At 42.0% G+C, this 17,742-nt stretch overlaps 73 pseudogenes; all 73 read left to right on the top strand.

The window, feature by feature from the left end:
• Positions 1-14: 14 nt before the first annotated feature.
• Positions 15-133, top strand: LOC142707487 (5S ribosomal RNA; annotated as a pseudogene).
• Positions 134-200: 67 nt separating this feature from the next.
• Positions 201-319, top strand: LOC142707068 (5S ribosomal RNA; annotated as a pseudogene).
• A 67-nt stretch (positions 320-386) lies between these two features.
• Positions 387-505, top strand: LOC142706955 (5S ribosomal RNA; annotated as a pseudogene).
• A 67-nt stretch (positions 506-572) lies between these two features.
• LOC142706829 (5S ribosomal RNA) lies at positions 573-691 on the top strand (annotated as a pseudogene).
• A 67-nt stretch (positions 692-758) lies between these two features.
• LOC142707081 (5S ribosomal RNA) lies at positions 759-877 on the top strand (annotated as a pseudogene).
• A 67-nt stretch (positions 878-944) lies between these two features.
• LOC142707049 (5S ribosomal RNA) lies at positions 945-1,063 on the top strand (annotated as a pseudogene).
• A 1,093-nt stretch (positions 1,064-2,156) lies between these two features.
• Positions 2,157-2,275, top strand: LOC142707499 (5S ribosomal RNA; annotated as a pseudogene).
• Positions 2,276-2,342: 67 nt separating this feature from the next.
• On the top strand, positions 2,343-2,461 carry LOC142707502 (5S ribosomal RNA; annotated as a pseudogene).
• Positions 2,462-2,528: 67 nt separating this feature from the next.
• On the top strand, positions 2,529-2,647 carry LOC142706998 (5S ribosomal RNA; annotated as a pseudogene).
• Positions 2,648-2,714: 67 nt separating this feature from the next.
• LOC142707359 (5S ribosomal RNA) lies at positions 2,715-2,833 on the top strand (annotated as a pseudogene).
• A 67-nt stretch (positions 2,834-2,900) lies between these two features.
• LOC142707343 (5S ribosomal RNA) lies at positions 2,901-3,019 on the top strand (annotated as a pseudogene).
• Positions 3,020-3,086: 67 nt separating this feature from the next.
• Positions 3,087-3,205, top strand: LOC142707503 (5S ribosomal RNA; annotated as a pseudogene).
• Positions 3,206-3,272: 67 nt separating this feature from the next.
• On the top strand, positions 3,273-3,391 carry LOC142707370 (5S ribosomal RNA; annotated as a pseudogene).
• Positions 3,392-3,458: 67 nt separating this feature from the next.
• On the top strand, positions 3,459-3,577 carry LOC142707133 (5S ribosomal RNA; annotated as a pseudogene).
• Positions 3,578-3,830: 253 nt separating this feature from the next.
• LOC142707093 (5S ribosomal RNA) lies at positions 3,831-3,949 on the top strand (annotated as a pseudogene).
• Positions 3,950-4,016: 67 nt separating this feature from the next.
• LOC142707189 (5S ribosomal RNA) lies at positions 4,017-4,135 on the top strand (annotated as a pseudogene).
• A 67-nt stretch (positions 4,136-4,202) lies between these two features.
• On the top strand, positions 4,203-4,321 carry LOC142706898 (5S ribosomal RNA; annotated as a pseudogene).
• Positions 4,322-4,388: 67 nt separating this feature from the next.
• Positions 4,389-4,507, top strand: LOC142707122 (5S ribosomal RNA; annotated as a pseudogene).
• Positions 4,508-4,574: 67 nt separating this feature from the next.
• On the top strand, positions 4,575-4,693 carry LOC142706945 (5S ribosomal RNA; annotated as a pseudogene).
• A 67-nt stretch (positions 4,694-4,760) lies between these two features.
• On the top strand, positions 4,761-4,879 carry LOC142707357 (5S ribosomal RNA; annotated as a pseudogene).
• A 67-nt stretch (positions 4,880-4,946) lies between these two features.
• On the top strand, positions 4,947-5,065 carry LOC142707023 (5S ribosomal RNA; annotated as a pseudogene).
• Positions 5,066-5,132: 67 nt separating this feature from the next.
• LOC142707372 (5S ribosomal RNA) lies at positions 5,133-5,251 on the top strand (annotated as a pseudogene).
• A 67-nt stretch (positions 5,252-5,318) lies between these two features.
• Positions 5,319-5,437, top strand: LOC142707488 (5S ribosomal RNA; annotated as a pseudogene).
• Positions 5,438-5,504: 67 nt separating this feature from the next.
• LOC142706772 (5S ribosomal RNA) lies at positions 5,505-5,623 on the top strand (annotated as a pseudogene).
• A 67-nt stretch (positions 5,624-5,690) lies between these two features.
• LOC142707489 (5S ribosomal RNA) lies at positions 5,691-5,809 on the top strand (annotated as a pseudogene).
• Positions 5,810-5,876: 67 nt separating this feature from the next.
• LOC142706784 (5S ribosomal RNA) lies at positions 5,877-5,995 on the top strand (annotated as a pseudogene).
• A 67-nt stretch (positions 5,996-6,062) lies between these two features.
• Positions 6,063-6,181, top strand: LOC142707303 (5S ribosomal RNA; annotated as a pseudogene).
• Positions 6,182-6,434: 253 nt separating this feature from the next.
• On the top strand, positions 6,435-6,553 carry LOC142706936 (5S ribosomal RNA; annotated as a pseudogene).
• A 67-nt stretch (positions 6,554-6,620) lies between these two features.
• Positions 6,621-6,739, top strand: LOC142706891 (5S ribosomal RNA; annotated as a pseudogene).
• Positions 6,740-6,806: 67 nt separating this feature from the next.
• Positions 6,807-6,925, top strand: LOC142707149 (5S ribosomal RNA; annotated as a pseudogene).
• A 253-nt stretch (positions 6,926-7,178) lies between these two features.
• Positions 7,179-7,297, top strand: LOC142707443 (5S ribosomal RNA; annotated as a pseudogene).
• Positions 7,298-7,364: 67 nt separating this feature from the next.
• Positions 7,365-7,483, top strand: LOC142707031 (5S ribosomal RNA; annotated as a pseudogene).
• Positions 7,484-7,736: 253 nt separating this feature from the next.
• On the top strand, positions 7,737-7,855 carry LOC142707422 (5S ribosomal RNA; annotated as a pseudogene).
• Positions 7,856-7,922: 67 nt separating this feature from the next.
• On the top strand, positions 7,923-8,041 carry LOC142707354 (5S ribosomal RNA; annotated as a pseudogene).
• A 253-nt stretch (positions 8,042-8,294) lies between these two features.
• On the top strand, positions 8,295-8,413 carry LOC142706925 (5S ribosomal RNA; annotated as a pseudogene).
• Positions 8,414-8,480: 67 nt separating this feature from the next.
• LOC142706796 (5S ribosomal RNA) lies at positions 8,481-8,599 on the top strand (annotated as a pseudogene).
• Positions 8,600-8,666: 67 nt separating this feature from the next.
• On the top strand, positions 8,667-8,785 carry LOC142707394 (5S ribosomal RNA; annotated as a pseudogene).
• A 67-nt stretch (positions 8,786-8,852) lies between these two features.
• Positions 8,853-8,971, top strand: LOC142707190 (5S ribosomal RNA; annotated as a pseudogene).
• Positions 8,972-9,038: 67 nt separating this feature from the next.
• LOC142706900 (5S ribosomal RNA) lies at positions 9,039-9,157 on the top strand (annotated as a pseudogene).
• A 67-nt stretch (positions 9,158-9,224) lies between these two features.
• LOC142707123 (5S ribosomal RNA) lies at positions 9,225-9,343 on the top strand (annotated as a pseudogene).
• A 67-nt stretch (positions 9,344-9,410) lies between these two features.
• LOC142706946 (5S ribosomal RNA) lies at positions 9,411-9,529 on the top strand (annotated as a pseudogene).
• A 67-nt stretch (positions 9,530-9,596) lies between these two features.
• LOC142707000 (5S ribosomal RNA) lies at positions 9,597-9,715 on the top strand (annotated as a pseudogene).
• Positions 9,716-9,782: 67 nt separating this feature from the next.
• On the top strand, positions 9,783-9,901 carry LOC142707024 (5S ribosomal RNA; annotated as a pseudogene).
• Positions 9,902-9,968: 67 nt separating this feature from the next.
• Positions 9,969-10,087, top strand: LOC142707411 (5S ribosomal RNA; annotated as a pseudogene).
• Positions 10,088-10,154: 67 nt separating this feature from the next.
• Positions 10,155-10,273, top strand: LOC142706808 (5S ribosomal RNA; annotated as a pseudogene).
• A 67-nt stretch (positions 10,274-10,340) lies between these two features.
• LOC142707395 (5S ribosomal RNA) lies at positions 10,341-10,459 on the top strand (annotated as a pseudogene).
• Positions 10,460-10,526: 67 nt separating this feature from the next.
• LOC142706951 (5S ribosomal RNA) lies at positions 10,527-10,645 on the top strand (annotated as a pseudogene).
• Positions 10,646-10,712: 67 nt separating this feature from the next.
• On the top strand, positions 10,713-10,831 carry LOC142707050 (5S ribosomal RNA; annotated as a pseudogene).
• A 67-nt stretch (positions 10,832-10,898) lies between these two features.
• On the top strand, positions 10,899-11,017 carry LOC142707208 (5S ribosomal RNA; annotated as a pseudogene).
• Positions 11,018-11,084: 67 nt separating this feature from the next.
• LOC142707307 (5S ribosomal RNA) lies at positions 11,085-11,203 on the top strand (annotated as a pseudogene).
• Positions 11,204-11,456: 253 nt separating this feature from the next.
• LOC142707228 (5S ribosomal RNA) lies at positions 11,457-11,575 on the top strand (annotated as a pseudogene).
• A 439-nt stretch (positions 11,576-12,014) lies between these two features.
• Positions 12,015-12,133, top strand: LOC142707311 (5S ribosomal RNA; annotated as a pseudogene).
• A 67-nt stretch (positions 12,134-12,200) lies between these two features.
• LOC142707272 (5S ribosomal RNA) lies at positions 12,201-12,319 on the top strand (annotated as a pseudogene).
• Positions 12,320-12,386: 67 nt separating this feature from the next.
• LOC142706806 (5S ribosomal RNA) lies at positions 12,387-12,505 on the top strand (annotated as a pseudogene).
• A 67-nt stretch (positions 12,506-12,572) lies between these two features.
• On the top strand, positions 12,573-12,691 carry LOC142707410 (5S ribosomal RNA; annotated as a pseudogene).
• A 252-nt stretch (positions 12,692-12,943) lies between these two features.
• On the top strand, positions 12,944-13,062 carry LOC142707391 (5S ribosomal RNA; annotated as a pseudogene).
• Positions 13,063-13,129: 67 nt separating this feature from the next.
• Positions 13,130-13,248, top strand: LOC142707306 (5S ribosomal RNA; annotated as a pseudogene).
• Positions 13,249-13,501: 253 nt separating this feature from the next.
• Positions 13,502-13,620, top strand: LOC142707216 (5S ribosomal RNA; annotated as a pseudogene).
• Positions 13,621-14,059: 439 nt separating this feature from the next.
• Positions 14,060-14,178, top strand: LOC142706850 (5S ribosomal RNA; annotated as a pseudogene).
• Positions 14,179-14,245: 67 nt separating this feature from the next.
• LOC142707413 (5S ribosomal RNA) lies at positions 14,246-14,364 on the top strand (annotated as a pseudogene).
• Positions 14,365-14,431: 67 nt separating this feature from the next.
• LOC142707136 (5S ribosomal RNA) lies at positions 14,432-14,550 on the top strand (annotated as a pseudogene).
• Positions 14,551-14,617: 67 nt separating this feature from the next.
• LOC142706839 (5S ribosomal RNA) lies at positions 14,618-14,736 on the top strand (annotated as a pseudogene).
• Positions 14,737-14,803: 67 nt separating this feature from the next.
• LOC142707376 (5S ribosomal RNA) lies at positions 14,804-14,922 on the top strand (annotated as a pseudogene).
• Positions 14,923-14,989: 67 nt separating this feature from the next.
• Positions 14,990-15,108, top strand: LOC142706869 (5S ribosomal RNA; annotated as a pseudogene).
• Positions 15,109-15,175: 67 nt separating this feature from the next.
• On the top strand, positions 15,176-15,294 carry LOC142707051 (5S ribosomal RNA; annotated as a pseudogene).
• A 253-nt stretch (positions 15,295-15,547) lies between these two features.
• LOC142707268 (5S ribosomal RNA) lies at positions 15,548-15,666 on the top strand (annotated as a pseudogene).
• Positions 15,667-15,733: 67 nt separating this feature from the next.
• Positions 15,734-15,852, top strand: LOC142707207 (5S ribosomal RNA; annotated as a pseudogene).
• A 67-nt stretch (positions 15,853-15,919) lies between these two features.
• LOC142707284 (5S ribosomal RNA) lies at positions 15,920-16,038 on the top strand (annotated as a pseudogene).
• A 253-nt stretch (positions 16,039-16,291) lies between these two features.
• On the top strand, positions 16,292-16,410 carry LOC142707240 (5S ribosomal RNA; annotated as a pseudogene).
• A 439-nt stretch (positions 16,411-16,849) lies between these two features.
• Positions 16,850-16,968, top strand: LOC142707351 (5S ribosomal RNA; annotated as a pseudogene).
• Positions 16,969-17,035: 67 nt separating this feature from the next.
• LOC142707273 (5S ribosomal RNA) lies at positions 17,036-17,154 on the top strand (annotated as a pseudogene).
• A 67-nt stretch (positions 17,155-17,221) lies between these two features.
• On the top strand, positions 17,222-17,340 carry LOC142706940 (5S ribosomal RNA; annotated as a pseudogene).
• A 67-nt stretch (positions 17,341-17,407) lies between these two features.
• LOC142707274 (5S ribosomal RNA) lies at positions 17,408-17,526 on the top strand (annotated as a pseudogene).
• The last annotated feature ends 216 nt before the right edge of the window (positions 17,527-17,742 follow it).

A 17,742-nucleotide genomic window follows, 5' to 3' on the forward strand; every position in this document is an offset into this window, starting at 1 on the left:
TTAAAGCATTTAATGTCAATGGCCATTCTAAGCTGAATGTGCCTGCTCTCGTCAGATCGCAGAAGTTACACAGCTTAAGGCCTCGCTAGTACCAGTGTGGGAGACTGTCTGGGAATCCGTGGTGCGGTTGACTTTTTATTATGTTGTTTAGATTTTGTTTCACAATAGATTAAATAGGACTATGGATTAAGGCTTTTAATGTCAATGGCCATTCTAAGCTGAATGTGCCTGCTCTCGTCAGAACGCAGAAGTTACACAGCTTAAGGCCTCGCTAGTACCAGTGTGGGAGACTGTCTGGGAATCCGTGGTGCGGTTGACTTTTTATTATGTCGTTTAGATTTTGTTTCACAATCGATTAAAAAGGACTATGGATTAAAGCATTTAATGTCAATGGCCATTCTAAGCTGAATGTCCCTGCTCTCGTCAGATCGCATAAGTTACACAGCGTAAGGCCTCACTAGTACCAGTGTGGGAGACTGTCTGGGAATCCGTGGTGCGGTTGACTATTTATTATGTCGTTTAGATTTTGTTTCACAATCGATTAAAAAGGACTATGGATTAAAGCATTTAATGTCAATGGCCATTCTAAGCTGAATGTGTCTGCCCTCGTTAGATCGCAGAAGTTACACAGCTTAAGGCCTCGCTAGTACCAGTGTGGGAGACTGTCTGGGAATCCGTGGTGCGGTTGACTGTTTATTATGTCGTTTAGATTTTGTTTCACAATAGATTAAATAGGACTATGGATTAAAGCATTTAACGTCAATGGCCATTCTAAGCTGAATGTGCCTGCTCTCGTCAGAACGCAGAAGTTACACAGCTTAAGGCCTCGCTAGTACCAGTGTGGGAGACTGTCTGGGAATCCGTGGTGCGGTTGACTTTTTATTATGTCGTTTAGATTTTGTTTCACAATCGATTAAAAAGGACTATGGATTACAGCATTTAATGTCAATGGCCATTCTAAGCTGAATGTCCCTGCTCTCGTCAGATCGCAGAAGTTACACAGCTTAAGGCCTCGCTAGTACCAGTGTGGGAGACTGTCTGGGAATCCGTGGTGCGGTTGACTTTTTATTATGTTGTTTAGATTTTGTTTCACAATAGATTAAATAGGACTATGGATTAAGGCTTTTAATGTCAATGGCCATACTAAGCTGAATGTGCCTGCTCTCGTCAGATCGCAGAAGTTACACAGCTTAAAGAGGCTCTGTCACCAGATTTTGCAGCCCCTATCTGCTATTGCAGCAGATCGGCGCTGCAATGTAGATTACAGTAACGTTTTTATTTTTAAAAAACGAGCATTTTTGGCCAAGTTATGACCATTTTCGTATTTATGCAAATGAGGCTTGCAAAAGTACAACTGGGCGTGTTGAAAAGTAAAAGTACAACTGGGCGTGTATTATGTGCGTACATCGGGGCGTGTTTACTACTTTTACTAGCTGGGCGTTGTGTATAGAAGTATCATCCACTTCTCTTCACAACGCCCAGCTTCTGGCAGTGCAGATCTGTGACGTCACTCACAGGTCCTGCATCGTGTCGGCACCAGAGGCTACAGTTGATTCTGCAGCAGCATCAGCATTTGCAGGTAAGTAGCTACATCGATTTACCTGCTAACGCCGATGCTGCTGCAGAATCATCTGTAGCCTCTGGTGCCGATGTGTCCTCGCTCGTCTGACACGATGCAGGACCTGTGAGTGACGTCACAGCGTGATCTCTGGAGAACACGGCTGTGTCTGCACAGCCAGAAGCTGGGCGTTGTGAAGAGAAGTGGATGATACTTCTATACACAACGCCCAGCTAGTAAAAGTAGTAAACACGCCCCGATGTACGCACCTAATACACGCCCAGTTGTACTTTTACTTTTCAACACGCCCAGTTGTACTTTTGCAAGCCTCATTTGCATAAATACGAAAATGGTCATAACTTGGCCAAAAATGCTCGTTTTTTAAAAATAAAAACGTTACTGTAATCTACATTGCAGCGCCTATCTGCTGCAATAGCAGATAGGGGTTGCAAAATCTGGTGACAGAGCCTCTTTAAGGCCTCGCTAGTACCAGTGTGGGAGACTGTCTGGGAATCCGTGGTGCGGTTGACTTTTTATTATGTTGTTTAGATTTTGTTTCACAATATATTAAATAGGACTATGGATTAAGGCTTTTAATGTCAATGGCCATTCTAAGCTGAATGTGCCTGCTCTCGTCAGATCGCAGAAGTTACACAGCTTAAGGCCTCGCTAGTACCAGTGTGGGAGACTGTCTGGGAATCCGTGGTGCGGTTGACTTTTTATTATGTCGTTTAGATTTTGTTTCACAATCGATTAAAAAGGACTATGGATTAAAGCATTTAATGTCAATGGCCATTCTAAGCTGAATGTGCCTGCTCTCGTTAGATCGCAGAAGTTACACAGCTTAACGCCTCGCTAGTACCAGTGTGGGAGACTGTCTGGGAATCCGTGGTGCGGTTGACTTTTTATTATGTCGTTTAGATTTTGTTTCACAATAGATTAAATAGGACTATGGATTAAAGCATTTAACGTCAATGGCCATTCTAGGCTGAATGTGCCTGCTCTCGTCAGAACGCAGAAGTTACACAGCTTAAGGCCTCGCTAGTACCAGTGTGGGAGACTGTCTGGGAATCCGTGGTGCGGTTGACTTTTTATTATGTCGTTTAGATTTTGTTTCACAATCGATTAAAAAGGACTATGGATTACAGCATTTAATGTCAATGGCCATTCAAAGCTGAATGTCCCTGCTCTCGTCAGATCGCAGAAGTTACACAGCTTAAGGCCTCGCTAGTACCAGTGTGGGAGACTGTCTGGGAATCCGTGGTGCGGTTGACTTTTTATTATGTTGTTTAGATTTTGTTTCACAATAGATTAAATAGGACTATGGATTAAGGCTTTTAATGTCAATGGCCATTCTAAGCTGAATGTGCCTGCTCTCGTCAGATCGCAGAAGTTACACAGCTTAAGGCCTCGCTAGTACCAGTGTGGGAGACTGTCTAGGAACCCGTGGTGCGGTTGTCTTTTTATTATGTCGTTTAGATTTTGTTTCACAATCGATTAAAAAGGACTATGGATTAAAGCATTTAATGTCAATGGCCATTCTAAGCTGAATGTGCCTGCTCTCGTTAGATCGCAGAAGTTACACAGCTTAACGCCTCGCTAGTACCAGTGTGGGAGACTGTCTGGGAATCCGTGGTGCGGTTGACTTTTTATTATGTCGTTTAGATTTTGTTTCACAATCGATTAAAAAGGACTATGGATTAAAGCATTTAAAGTCAATGGCCATTCTAAGCTGAATGTGCCTGCTCTCGTCAGAACGCAGAAGTTACACAGCTTAAGGCCTCGCTAGTACCAGTGTGGGAGACTGTCTGAGAATCCGTGGTGCGGTTGAATTTTTATTATGTCGTTTAGATTTTGTTTCACAATCGATTAAAAAGGACTATGGATTAAAGCATTTAATGTCAATGGCCATTCTAAGCTGAATGTCCCTGCTCTCGTTAGATCGCAGAAGTTACACAGCTTAAGGCCTCGCTAGTACCAGTGTGGGAGACTGTCTGGGAATCCGTGGTGCGGTTGACTTTTTATTATGTCGTTTAGATTTTGTTTCACAATCGATTAAAAAGGACCATGGATTAACGCATTTAATGTCAATGGCCATTCTAAGCTGAATGTGCCTGCCCTCGTTAGATCGCAGAAGTTACACAGCTTAATGCCTCACTAGTACCAGTGTGGGATACTGTCTGGGAATCCGTGGTGCGGTTGACTTTTTATTATGTCGTTTAGATTTTGTTTCACAGTAGATTAAATAGGACTATGGATTAAAGCATTTAACGTCAATGGCCATTCTAAGCTGAATGTGCCTGCTCTCGTCAGAACGCAGAAGTTACACAGCTTAAGGCCTCGCTAGTACCAGTGTGGGAGACTGTCTGGGAATCCGTGGTGCGGTTGACTTTTTATTATGTCGTTTAGATTTTGTTTCACAATCGATTAAAAAGGACTATGGATTAAAGCATTTAATGTCAATGGCCATTCTAAGCTGAATGTGCCTGCTCTCGTCAGATCGCAGAAGATACACAGCTTAAGGCCTCGCTAGTACCAGTGTGGGAGACTGTCTGGGAATCCGTGGTGCGGTTGACTTTTTATTATGTCGTTTAGATTTTGTTTCACAATCGATTAAAAAGGACTATGGATTAAAGCATTTAATGTCAATTGCCATTCTAAGCTGAATGTGCCTGCCCTCGTTAGATCGCAGAAGTTACACAGCTTAACGCCTCGCTAGTACCAGTGTGGGAGACTGTCTGGGAATCCGTGGTGCGGTTGACTTTTTATTATGTTGTTTAGATTTTGTTTCACAATAGATTAAATAGGACTATGGATTAAAGCATTTAATGTCAATGGCCATTCTAAGCTGAATGTGCCTGCTCTCGTTAGATCGCAGAAGTTAAACAGCTTAACGCCTCGCTAGTACCAGTGTGGGAGACTGTCTGGGAATCCGAGGTGCGGTTGACTTTTTATTATGTCGTTTAGATTTTGTTTCACAATCGATTAAAAAGGACCATGGATTAACGCATTTAGTGTCAATGGCCATTCTAAGCTGAATGTGCCTGCCCTCGTTAGATCGCAGAAGTTACACAGCTTAATGCCTCACTAGTACCAGTGTGGGAGACTATCTGGGAATCCGTGGTGCGGTTGACTATTTATTATGTCGTTTAGATTTTGTTTCACAGTGGATTAAATAGGACTATGGATTAAAGCATTTAACGTCAATGGCCATTCTAAGCTGAATGTGCCTGCTCTCGTCAGATCGCAGAAGTTACACAGCTTAAGGCCTCGCTAGTACCGGTGTGAGAGACTGTCTGGGAATCCGTGGTGCGGTTGACTTTTTATTATGTCGTTTAGATTTTGTTTCACAATAGATTAAATAGGACTATGGATTAAAGCATTTAACGTCAATGGCCATTCTAAGCTGAATCTGCCTGCTCTCGTCAGAACGCAGAAGTTACACAGCTTAAGGCCTCGCTAGTACCAGTGTGGGAGACTGTCTGGGAATCCGTGGTGCGGTTGACTTTTTATTATGTCGTTTAGATTTTGTTTCACAATAGATTAAATAGGACTATGGATTAAAGCATTTAACGTCAATGGCCGTTCTAAGCTGAATGTGCCTGCTCTCGTCAGATCGCAGAAGTTACACAGCTTAAGGCCTCGCTAGTACCAGTGTGGGAGACTGTCTGGGAATCCGTGGTGCGGTTGCCTTTTTATTATGTCGTTTAGATTTTGTTTCACAATAGATTAAATAGGACTATGGATTAAAGCATTTAACGTCAATGGCCATTCTAAGCTGAATGTGCCTGCTCTAGTCAGAACGCAGAAGTTACACAGCTTAAGGCCTCGCTAGTACCAGTGTGGGAGACTGTCTGGGAATCCGTGGTGCGGTTGAATTTTTATTATGTCGTTTAGATTTTGTTTCACAATAGATTAAATAGGACTATGGATTAAAGCATTTAATGTCAATGGCCATTCTAAGCTGAATGTGCCTGCTCTCGTCAGATCGCAGAAGTTACACAGCTTAAGGCCTCGCTAGTACCAGTGTGGGAGACTGTCTGGGAATCCGTGGTGCGGTTGACTTTTTATTATGTCGTTTAGATTTTGTTTCACAATAGATTAAATAGGACTATGGATTAAAGCATTTAACGTCAATGGCCATTCTAAGCTGAATGTGCCTGCTCTAGTCAGAACGCAGAAGTTACACAGCTTAAGGCCTCGCTAGTACCAGTGTGGGAGACTGTCTGGGAATCCGTGGTGCGGTTGAATTTTTATTATGTCGTTTAGATTTTGTTTCACAATAGATTAAATAGGACTATGGATTAAAGCATTTAACGTCAATGGCCATTCTAAGCTGAATGTGCCTGCTCTCGTCAGATCGCAGAAGTTACACAGCTTAAGGCCTCGCTAGTACCAGTGTGGGAGACTGTCTGGGAATCCGTGGTGCGGTTGACTTTTTATTATGTCGTTTAGATTTTGTTTCACAATAGATTAAATAGGACTATGGATTAAAGCATTTAACGTCAATGGCCATTCTAAGCTGAATGTCCCTGCTCTCGTCAGATCGCAGAAGTTACACAGCTTAAGGCCTCGCTAGTACCAGTGTGGGAGACTGTCTGGGAATCCGTGGTGCAGTTTACTTTTTATTATGTTGTTTAAATTTTGTTTCACAATAGATTAAATAGGACTATGGATTAAGGCTTTTAATGTCAATGGCCATTCTAAGCTGAATGTGCCTGCTCTCGTCAGATCGCAGAAGTTACACAGCTTAACCCCTCGCTAGTACCAGTGTGGGAGACTGTCTGGGAATCCGTGGTGCGGTTGAATTTTTATTATGTTGTTTAGATTTTGTTTCACAATCGATTAAAAAGGACTATGGATTAATGCATTTAATGTCAATGGCCATTCTAAGCTGAATGTTCCTGCTCTCGTCAGATCGCAGAAATTACACAGCTTAACGCCTCGCTAGTACCAGTGTGGGAGACTGTCTGGGAATCCGTTGTGCGGTTGACTTTTTATTATGTAGTTTAGATTTTGTTTCACAATCGATTAAAAAGGACTATGGATTAAAGCATTTAATGTCAATGGCCATTCTATGCTGAATGTGCCTGCTCTCGTCAGATCGCAGAAGTTACACAGCTTAAGGCCTCGCTAGTACAATTGTGGGAGACTGTCTGGGAATCCGTGGTGCGGTTGCCTTTTTATTATGTCGTTTAGATTTTGTTTCACAATCGATTAAAAAGGACTATGGATTAAAGCATTTAATGTCAATGGCCATTCTAAGCTGAATGTGCCTGCTCTCGTCAGATCGCAGAAGTTACACAGCTTAAGGCCTCGCTAGTACTAGTGTGGGAGACTGTCTGGGAATCCGTGGTGCGGTTTACTTTTTATTATGTCGTTTAGATTTTGTTTCACAATCGATTAAAAAGGACTATGGATTAAAGCATTTAATGTCAATTGCCATTCTAAGCTGAATGTGCCTGCTCTCGTCAGATCGCAGAAGTTACCCAGCTTAAGGCCTCGCTAGTACCAGTGTGGGAGACTGTCTCGGAATCCGTTGTGCGGTTGAATTTTTATTATGTCGTTTAGATTTTGTTTCACAATCGATTAAAAAGGACTATGGATTAAAGCATTTAATGTCAATGGCCATTCTAAGCTGAATGTCCCTGCTCTCGTCAGATCGCAGAAGTTACACAGCTTAAGGCCTCGCTAGTACCAGTGTGGGAGACTGTCTGGGAATCCGTGGTGCTGTTGACTTTTTATTATGTCGTTTAGATTTTGTTTCACAATCGATTAAAAAGGACTATGGATTAAAGCATTTAATGTCAATGGCCATTCTAAGCTGAAAGTGCCTGCTCTCGTCAGATCGCAGAAGTTACACAGCTTAAGGCCTCGCTAGTACCAGAGTGGGAGACTGTCTGGGAATCCGTGGTGCGGTTGACTTTTTATTATGTCGTTTAGATTTTGTTTCACAATCGATTAAAAAGGACTATGGATTAAAGCATTTAACGTCAATGGCAATTCTAAGCTGAATGTGCCTTCTCTCGTCAGAACGCAGAAGTTACATAGCTTAAGTCCTCGCTAGTACCAGTGTGGGAGACTGTCTGGTAATCCGTTGTGCGGTTGACTTTTTATTATGTTGTTTAGATTTTGTTTCACAATAGATTAAATAGGACTATGGATTAAGGCTTTTAATGTCAACGGCCATTCTAAGCTGAATGTGCCTGCTCTCGTCAGATCGCAGAAGTTACACAGCTTAAGGCCTCGCTAGTACCAGTGTCGGAGACTGTCTGGGAATCCGTGGTGCGGTTGAGTTTTTATTATGTCGTTTAGATTTTGTTTCACAATCGATTAAAAAGGACTATGGATTAAAGCCTTTAATCTCAATGGCCATTCTAAGCTGAATGTGCCTGCTCTCGTCAGAACGCAGAAGTTACATAGCTTAAGGCCTCGCTAGTACCAGTGTGGGAGACTGTCTGGGAATCCGTGGTGCGGTTGACTTTTTATTATGTTGTTTAGATTTTGTTTCACAATAGATTAAATAGGACTATGGATTAAGGCTTTTAATGTCAATGGCCATTCTAAGCTGAATGTGCCTGCTCTCGTCAGATCGCAGAAGTTACACATCTTAATGCCTCGCTAGTATCAGTGTGGGAGACTGTCTGGGAATCCGTGGTGCGGTTGACTTTTTATTATTTCGTTTAGATTTTGTTTCACAATCGATTAAAAAGGACTATGGATTAAAGCATTTAATGTCAATGGCCATTCTAAGCTGAATGTCCCTGTTCTCGTCAGATCGCAGAAGTTACATAGCTTAAGGCCTCGCTAGTACCAGTGTGGGAGACTGTCTTGGAATCCGTGGTGCGGTTGATTTTTTATTATGTTGTTTAGATTTTGTTTCACAATAGATTAAATAGGACTATGGATTAAGGCTTTTAATGTCAATGGCCATTCTAAGCTGAATGTGCCTGCTCTCGTCAGATCGCAGAAGTTACACAGCTTAAGGCCTCGCTAGTACCAGTGTGGGAGACTGTCTGGGAATCCGTGGTGCGGTTGACTTTTTATTATGTCGTTTAGATTTTGTTTCACAATCGATTAAAAAGGACTATGGATTAAAGCATTTAATGTCAATGGCCATTCTAAGCTGAATGTGCATGCTCTCGTTAGATCGCAGAAGTTAAACAGCTTAATGCCTCGCTAGTACCAGTGTGGGAGACTGTCTGGGAATCCGTGGTGCGGTTGACTTTTTATTATTTCGTTTAGATTTTGTTTCACAATAGATTAAATAGGACTATGGATTAAAACATTTAATGTCAATGGCCATTCTAAGCTGAATGTGCCTGCTCTCGTCAGATCGCAGAAGATACACAGCTTAAGGCCTCGCTAGTACCAGTGTGGGAGACTGTCTGGGAATCCGTGGTGCGGTTGACTTTTTATTATGTCGTTTAGATTTTGTTTCACAATCGATTAAAAAGGACTATGGATTAAAGCATTTAATGTCAATTGCCATTCTAAGCTGAATGTGCCTGCCCTCGTTAGATCGCAGAAGTTACACAGCTTAACGCCTCGCTAGTACCAGTGTGGGAGACTGTCTGGGAATCCGTGGTGCGGTTGACTTTTTATTATGTTGTTTAGATTTTGTTTCACAATAGATTAAATAGGACTATGGATTAAAGCATTTAATGTCAATGGCCATTCTAAGCTGAATGTGCCTGCTCTCGTTAGATCGCAGAAGTTAAACAGCTTAACGCCTCGCTAGTACCAGTGTGGGAGACTGTCTGGGAATCCGAGGTGCGGTTGACTTTTTATTATGTCGTTTAGATTTTGTTTCACAATCGATTAAAAAGGACCATGGATTAACGCATTTAATGTCAATGGCCATTCTAAGCTGAATGTGCCTGCCCTCGTTAGATCGCAGAAGTTACACAGCTTAATGCCTCACTAGTACCAGTGTGGGAGACTATCTGGGAATCCGTGGTGCGGTTGACTATTTATTATGTCGTTTAGATTTTGTTTCACAGTGGATTAAATAGGACTATGGATTAAAGCATTTAACGTCAATGGCCATTCTAAGCTGAATGTGCCTGCTCTCGTCAGATCGCAGAAGTTACACAGCTTAAGGCCTCGCTAGTACCGGTGTGGGAGACTGTCTGGGAATCCGTGGTGCGGTTGACTTTTTATTATGTCGTTTAGATTTTGTTTCAATATAGATTAAATAGGACTATGGATTAAAGCATTTAACGTCAATGGCCATTCTAAGCTGAATCTGCCTGCTCTCGTCAGAACGCAGAAGTTACACAGCTTAAGGCCTCGCTAGTACCAGTGTGGGAGACTGTCTGGGAATCCGTGGTGCGGTTGACTTTTTATTATGTCGTTTAGATTTTGTTTCACAATAGATTAAATAGGACTATGGATTAAAGCATTTAACGTCAATAGCCGTTCTAAGCTGAATGTGCCTGCTCTCGTCAGATCGCAGAAGTTACACAGCTTAAGGCCTCGCTAGTACCAGTGTGGGAGACTGTCTGGGAATCCGTGGTGCGGTTGCCTTTTTATTATGTCGTTTAGATTTTGTTTCACAATAGATTAAATAGGACTATGGATTAAAGCATTTAACGTCAATGGCCATTCTAAGCTGAATGTGCCTGCTCTCGTCAGATCGCAGAAGTTACACAGCTTAAGGCCTCGCTAGTACCAGTGTGGGAGACTGTCTGGGAATCCGTGGTGCGGTTGACTTTTTATTATGTCGTTTAGATTTTGTTTCACAATCGATTAAAAAGGACTATGGATTAAAGCATTTAATGTCAATGGCCATTCTAAGCTGAATGTGCATGCTCTCGTTAGATCGCAGAAGTTAAACAGCTTAATGCCTCGCTAGTACCAGTGTGGGAGACTGTCTGGGAATCCGTGGTGCGGTTGACTTTTTATTATTTCGTTTAGATTTTGTTTCACAATAGATTAAATAGGACTATGGATTAAAGCATTTAACGACAATGGCCATTCTAAGCTGAATGTGCCCGCTCTCGTCAGAACGCAGAAGTTACACAGCTTAAGGCCTCGCTAGTACCAGCGTTGGAGACTGTCTGGGAATCCGTGGTGCGGTTGAATTTTTATTATGTCGTTTAGATTTTGTTTCACAATCGATTAAAAAGGACTATGGATTAAAGCATTTAATGTCAATGGCCATTCTAAGCTGAATGTCCCTGCTCTCGTCAGATCGCAGAAGTTACACAGCTTAAGGCCTCGCTAGTACCAGTGTGGGAGACTGTCTGGGAATCCGTGGTGCGGTTGACTTTTTATTATGTTGTTTAGATTTTGTTTCACAATAGATTAAATAGGACTATGGATTAAGGCTTTTAATGTCAATGGCCATTCTAAGCTGAATGTGCCTGCTCTCGTCAGATCGCAGAAGTTACACAGCTTAAGGCCTCGCTAGTACCAGTGTGGGAGACTGTCTCGGAATCCGTGGTGCGGTTGACTTTTTATTATGTTGTTTAGATTTTGTTTCACAATAGATTAAATAGGACTATGGATTAAAGCATTTAACGTCAATGGCCATTCTAAGCTGAATGTGCCTGCTCTCGTCAGAACGCAGAAGTTACACAGCTTAAGGCCTCGCTAGTACCAGCGTTGGAGACTGTCTGGGAATCCGTGGTGCGGTTGAATTTTTATTATGTCGTTTAGATTTTGTTTCACAATCGATTAAAAAGGACTATGGATTAAAGCATTTAATGTCAATGGCCATTCTAAGCTGAATGTCCCTGCTCTCGTCAGATCACAGAAGTTACACAGCTTAAGGCCTCGCTAGTACCAGTGTGGGAGACTGTCTGGGAATCCGTCGTGTGGTTGACTTTTTATTATGTTGTTTAGATTTTGTTTCACAATAGATTAAATAGGACTATGGATTAAGGCTTTTAATGTCAATGGCCATTCTAAGCTGAATGTGCCTGCTCTCGTCAGATCGCAGAAGTTACACAGCTTAAGGCCTCGCTAGTACCAGTGTGGGAGACTGTCTGGGAATTCGTGGTGCGGTTGACTTTTTATTATGTCGTTTAGATTTTGTTTCACAATCGATTTAAAAGGACTATGGATTAAAGCATTTAATGTCAATGGCCATTCTAAGCTGAATGTGCCTGCTCTCGTTAGATCACAGAAGTTACACAGCTTAACGCCTCGCTAGTACCAGTGTGGGAGACTGTCTGGGAATCCGTGGTGTGGTTGACTTTTTATTATGTCGTTTAGATTTTGTTTCACAATAGATTAAATAGGACTATGGATTAAAGCATTTAACGTCAATGGCAATTCTAAGCTGTATGTGCCTGCTCTCGTCAGATCGCAGAAGTTACATAGCTTAAGGCCTCGCTAGTACCAGTGTGGGAGACTGTCTGGGAGTCCGTGGTGTGGTTGAATTTTTATTATGTCGTTTAGATTTTGTTTCACAATCAATTAAAAAGGACTATGGATTAAAGCATTTAATGTCAATGGCCATTCTAAGCTGAATGTCCCTGCTCTCGTCAGATCGCAGATGTTACACAGCTTAAGGCCTCGCTAGTACCAGTGTGGGAGACTGTCTGGGAATCCGTGGTGCGGTTGACTTTTTATTATGTCGTTTAGATTTTGTTTCACAATCGATTAAAAAGGACTATGGATTAACGCATTTAATGTCAATGGCCGTTCTAAGCTGAATGTCCCTGCTCTCGTCAGATCGCAGAAGTTACACAGCTTAAGGCCTCGCTAGTACCAGTGTGGGAGACTGTCTGGGAATCCGTGGTGCGGTTGACTTTTTATTATGTCGTTTAGATTTTGTTTCACAATAGATTAAATAGGACTATGGATTAAAGCATTTAACGTCAATGGCCATTCTAAACTGAATGTGCCTGCTCTCGTCAGATCGCAGAAGTTACACAGCTTAAGGCCTCACTAGTACCAGTGTGGGAGACTGTCTGGGAATCCGTGGTGCGGTTGAATTTTTATTATGTCGTTTAGATTTTGTTTCACAATCGATTAAAAAGGACTATGGATTAAAGCATTTAATGTCAATGGCTGTTCTAAGCTGAATGTCCCTGCTCTCGTCAGATCGCAGAAGTTACACAGCTTAAGGCCTCGCTAGTACCAGTGTGGGAGACTGTCTGGGAATCCGTGGTGCGGTTGACTTTTTATTATGTAGTTTAGATTTTGTTTCATAATCGATTAAAAAGGACTATGGATTAAAGCATTTAAGGTCAATGGCCATTCTAAGCTGAATGTCCCTGCTCTCGTCGGATCGCAGAAGTTACACAGCTTAAGGCTCGCTAGTACCAGTGTGGGAGACTGTCTGGGAATCCGTGGTGCGGTTGACTTTTTATTATGTCGTTTAGATTTTGTTTCACAATAGATTAAAAAGGACTATGGATTAAAACATTTAATGTCAATGGCCATTCTACGCTGAATGTCCCTGCTCTCGTCAGATCGCAGAAGTTACACAGCTTAAGGCCTCGCTAGTACCAGTGTGGGAGACTGTCTGGGAATCCGTGGTGCGGTTGACTTTTTATTATGTTGTTTAGATTTTGTTTCACAATAGATTAAATAGGACTATGGATTAAAGCATTTAACGTCAATGGCCATTCTAAGCTGAATGTGCCTGCTCTCGTCAGAACGCAGAAGTTACACAGCTTAAGGCCTCGCTAGTACCAGCGTTGGAGACTGTCTGGGAATCCGTGGTGCGGTTGAATTTTTATTATGTCGTTTAGATTTTGTTTCACAATCGATTAAAAAGGACTATGGATTAAAGCATTTAATGTCAATGGCCATTCTAAGCTGAATGTCCCTGCTATCGTCAGATCACAGAAGTTACACAGCTTAAGGCCTCGCTAGTACCAGTGTGGGAGACTGTCTGGGAATCCGTCGTGTGGTTGACTTTTTATTATGTTGTTTAGATTTTGTTTCACAATAGATTAAATAGGACTATGGATTAAGGCTTTTAATGTCAATGGCCATTCTAAGCTGAATGTGCCTGCTCTCGTCAGATCGCAGAAGTTACACAGCTTAAGGCCTCGCTAGTACCAGTGTGGGAGACTGTCTGGGAATTCGTGGTGCGGTTGACTTTTTATTATGTCGTTTAGATTTTGTTTCACAATCGATTTAAAAGGACTATGGATTAAAGCATTTAATGTCAATGGCCATTCTAAGCTGAATGTGCCTGCTCTCGTTAGATCACAGAAGTTACACAGCTTAACGCCTCGCTAGTACCAGTGTGGGAAACTGTCTGGGAATCCGTGGTGTGGTTGACTTTTTATTATGTCGTTTAGATTTTGTTTCACAATCGATTAAAAAGGACTATGGATTAAAGCATTTAATGTCAATGGCCATTCTAAGCTGAATGTGCCTGCTCTCGTTAGATTGCAGACGTTACACAGCTTAACGCCTCGCTAGTACCAGTGTGGGAGACTGTCTGGGAATCCTTGGTGTGGTTGACTTTTTATTATGTCGTTTAGATTTTGTTTCACAATAGATTAAATAGGACTATGGATTAAAGCATTTAACGTCAATGGCCATTCTAAGCTGAATGTGCCTCCTTTCGTCAGATCGGAGAAGTTACACAGCTTAAGGCCTCGCTAGTACCAGTGTGGGAGACTGTCTGGGAATCCGTGGTGCGGTTGAATTTTTATTATGTCGTTTAGATTTTGTTTCACAATCGATTAAAAAGGACTATGGATTAAAGCATTTAATGTCAATGGCCATTATAAGCTGAATGTCCCTGCTCTCGTCAGATCGCAGAAGTTACACAGCTTAAGGCCTCGTTAGTACCAGTGTGGGAGACTGTCTGGGAATCCGTGGTGCGGTTGACTTTTTATTATGTTGTTTAGATTTTGTTTTACAATCGATTAAAAAGGACTATGGATTAAAGCATTTAATGTCAATGGCCATTCTAAGCTGAATGTGCCTGCTCTCGTCAGATCGCAGAAGTTACACAGCTTAAGGCCTCGCTAGTACCAGTGTTGGAGACTGTCTGGGAATCCGTGGTGCGGTTGACTTTTTACTATGTCGTTTAGATTTTGTTTCACAATAGATTAAAAAGGACTATGGATTAAAGCATTTAATGTCAATGGCCATTCTACGCTGAATGTCCCTGCTCTCGTCAGATCGCAGAAGTTACACAGCTTAAGGCCTCGCTAGTACCAGTGTGGGAGACTGTCTGGGAATCCGTGGTGCGGTTGCCTTTTTATTATGTTGTTTAGATTTTGTTTCACAATAGATTAAATAGGACTATGGATTAAGGCTTTTAATGTCAATGGCCATTCTAAGCTGAATGTGCCTGCTCTCGTCAGATCGCAGAAGTTACACAGCTTAAGGCCTCGCTAGTACCAGTGTGGGAGACTGTCTGGGAATCCGTGGTGCGGTTGACTTTTTATTATGTCGTTTAGATTTTGTTTCACAATCGATTAAAAAGGACTATGGATTAAAGCATTTAATGTCAATGGCCATTCTAAGCTGAATGTGCCTGCTCTCGTTAGATCGCAGAAGTTACACAGCTTAACGCCTCGCTAGTACCAGTGTGGGAAACTGTCTGGGAATCCGAGGTGCGGTTGACTTTTTATTATGTCGTTTAGATTTTGTTTCACAATCGATTAAAAAGGACTATGGATTAAAGCATTTAATGTCAATGGCCATTCTAAGCTGAATGTCCCTGCTCTCGTCAGATCGCAGAAGTTACACAGCTTAAGGCCTCGCTAGTACCAGTGTGGGAGACTGTCTGGGAATCCGTGGTGCGGTTGACTTTTTATTATGTCGTTTAGATTTTGTTTCACAATCGATTAAAAAGGACTATGGATTAAAGCATTTAATGTCAATGGCCATTCTAAGCTGAATGTGCCTGCTCTTGTCAGATCGCAGAAGTTACACAGCTTAATCCCTCGCTAGTACCAGTGTGGGAGACTGTCTGGGAATCTGTGGTGCGGTTGAATTTTTATTATGTCGTTTAGATTTTGTTTCACAATCGATTAAAAAGGACTATGGATTAAAGCATTTAATGTCAATGGCCATTCTAAGCTGAATGTCCCTGCTCTCGTCAGATCGCAGAAGTTACACAGCTTAAGGCCTCGCTAGTACCAGTGTGGGAGACTGTCTGGGAATCCGTGGTGCGGTTGATATTTTATTATGTTGTTTAGATTTTGTTTCACAATAGATTAAATAGGACTATGGATTAAGGCTTTTAATGTCAATGGCCATTCTAAGCTGAATGTGCCTGCTCTCGTCAGATCGCAGAAGTTACACAGCTTAAGGCCTCGCTAGTACCAGTGTGGGAGACTGTCTCGGAATCCGTGGTGCGGTTGACTTTTTATTATGTTGTTTAGATTTTGTTTCACAATAGATTAAATAGGACTATGGATTAAAGCATTTAACATCAATGGCCATTCTAAGCTGAATGTGCCTGCTCTCGTCAGAACGCAGAAGTTACACAGCTTAAGGCCTCGCTAGTACCAGCGTTGGAGACTGTCTGGGAATCCGTGGTGCGGTTGAATTTTTATTATGTCGTTTAGATTTTGTTTCACAATCGATTAAAAAGGACTATGGATTAAAGCATTTAATGTCAATGGCCATTCTAAGCTGAATGTCCCTGCTCTCGTCAGATCACAGAAGTTACACAGCTTAAGGCCTCGCTAGTACCAGTGTGGGAGACTGTCTGGGAATCCGTCGTGTGGTTGACTTTTTATTATGTTGTTTAGATTTTGTTTCACAATAGATTAAATAGGACTATGGATTAAGGCTTTTAATGTCAATGGCCATTCTAAGCTGAATGTGCCTGCTCTCGTCAGATCGCAGAAGTTACACAGCTTAAGGCCTCGCTAGTACCAGTGTGGGAGACTGTCTGGGAATTCGTGGTGCGGTTGACTTTTTATTATGTCGTTTAGATTTTGTTTCACAATCGATTTAAAAGGACTATGGATTAAAGCATTTAATGTCAATGGCCATTCTAAGCTGAATGTGCCTGCTCTCGTTAGATCACAGAAGTTACACAGCTTAACGCCTCGCTAGTACCAGTGTGGGAGACTGTCTGGGAATCCGTGGTGTGGTTGACTTTTTATTATGTCGTTTAGATTTTGTTTCACAATAGATTAAATAGGACTATGGATTAAAGCATTTAACGTCAATGGCAATTCTAAGCTGTATGTGCCTGCTCTCGTCAAATCGCAGAAGTTACATAGCTTAAGGCCTCGCTAGTACCAGTGTGGGAGACTGTCTGGGAGTCCGTGGTGTGGTTGAATTTTTATTATGTCGTTTAGATTTTGTTTCACAATCAATTAAAAAGGACTATGGATTAAAGCATTTAATGTCAATGGCCATTCTAAGCTGAATGTCCCTGCTCTCATCAGATCGCAGAAGTTACACAGCTTAAGGCCTCGCTAGTACCAGTGTGGGAGACTGTCTGGGAATCCGTGGTGCGGTTGACTTTTTATTATGTCGTTTAGATTTTGTTTCACAATCGATTAAAAAGGACTATGGATTAACGCATTTAATGTCAATGGCCGTTCTAAGCTGAATGTCCCTGCTCTCGTCAGATCGCAGAAGTTACACAGCTTAAGGCCTCGCTAGTACCAGTGTGGGAGACTGTCTGGGAATCCGTGGTGCGGTTGACTTTTTATTATGTCGTTTAGATTTTGTTTCACAATAGATTAAATAGGACTATGGATTAAAGCATTTAACGTCAATGGCCATTCTAAACTGAATGTGCCTGCTCTCGTCAGATCGCAGAAGTTACACAGCTTAAGGCCTCACTAGTATCAGTGTGGGAGACTGTCTGGGAATCCGTGGTGCGGTTGAATTTTTATTATGTCGTTTAGATTTTGTTTCACAATCGATTAAAAAGGACTATGGATTAAAGCATTTAATGTCAATGGCCGTTCTAAGCTGAATGTCCCTGCTCTCGTCAGATCGCAGAAGTTACACAGCTTAAGGCCTCGCTAGTACCAGTGTGGGAGACTGTCTGGGAATCCGTGGTGCGGTTGACTTTTTATTATGTAGTTTAGATTTTGTTTCACAATCGATTAAAAAGGACTATGGATTAAAGCATTTAAGGTCAATGGCCATTCTAAGCTGAATGTCCCTGCTCTCGTCGGATCGCAGAAGTTACACAGCTTAAGGCTCGCTAGTACCAGTGTGGGAGACTGTCTGGGAATCCGTGGTGCGGTTGACTTTTTATTATGTCGTTTAGATTTTGTTTCACA

This window comes from Rhinoderma darwinii, unplaced genomic scaffold (genome assembly GCF_050947455.1).
Source record: "Rhinoderma darwinii isolate aRhiDar2 unplaced genomic scaffold, aRhiDar2.hap1 Scaffold_3453, whole genome shotgun sequence".
NCBI lineage: Eukaryota > Metazoa > Chordata > Amphibia > Anura > Rhinodermatidae > Rhinoderma > Rhinoderma darwinii.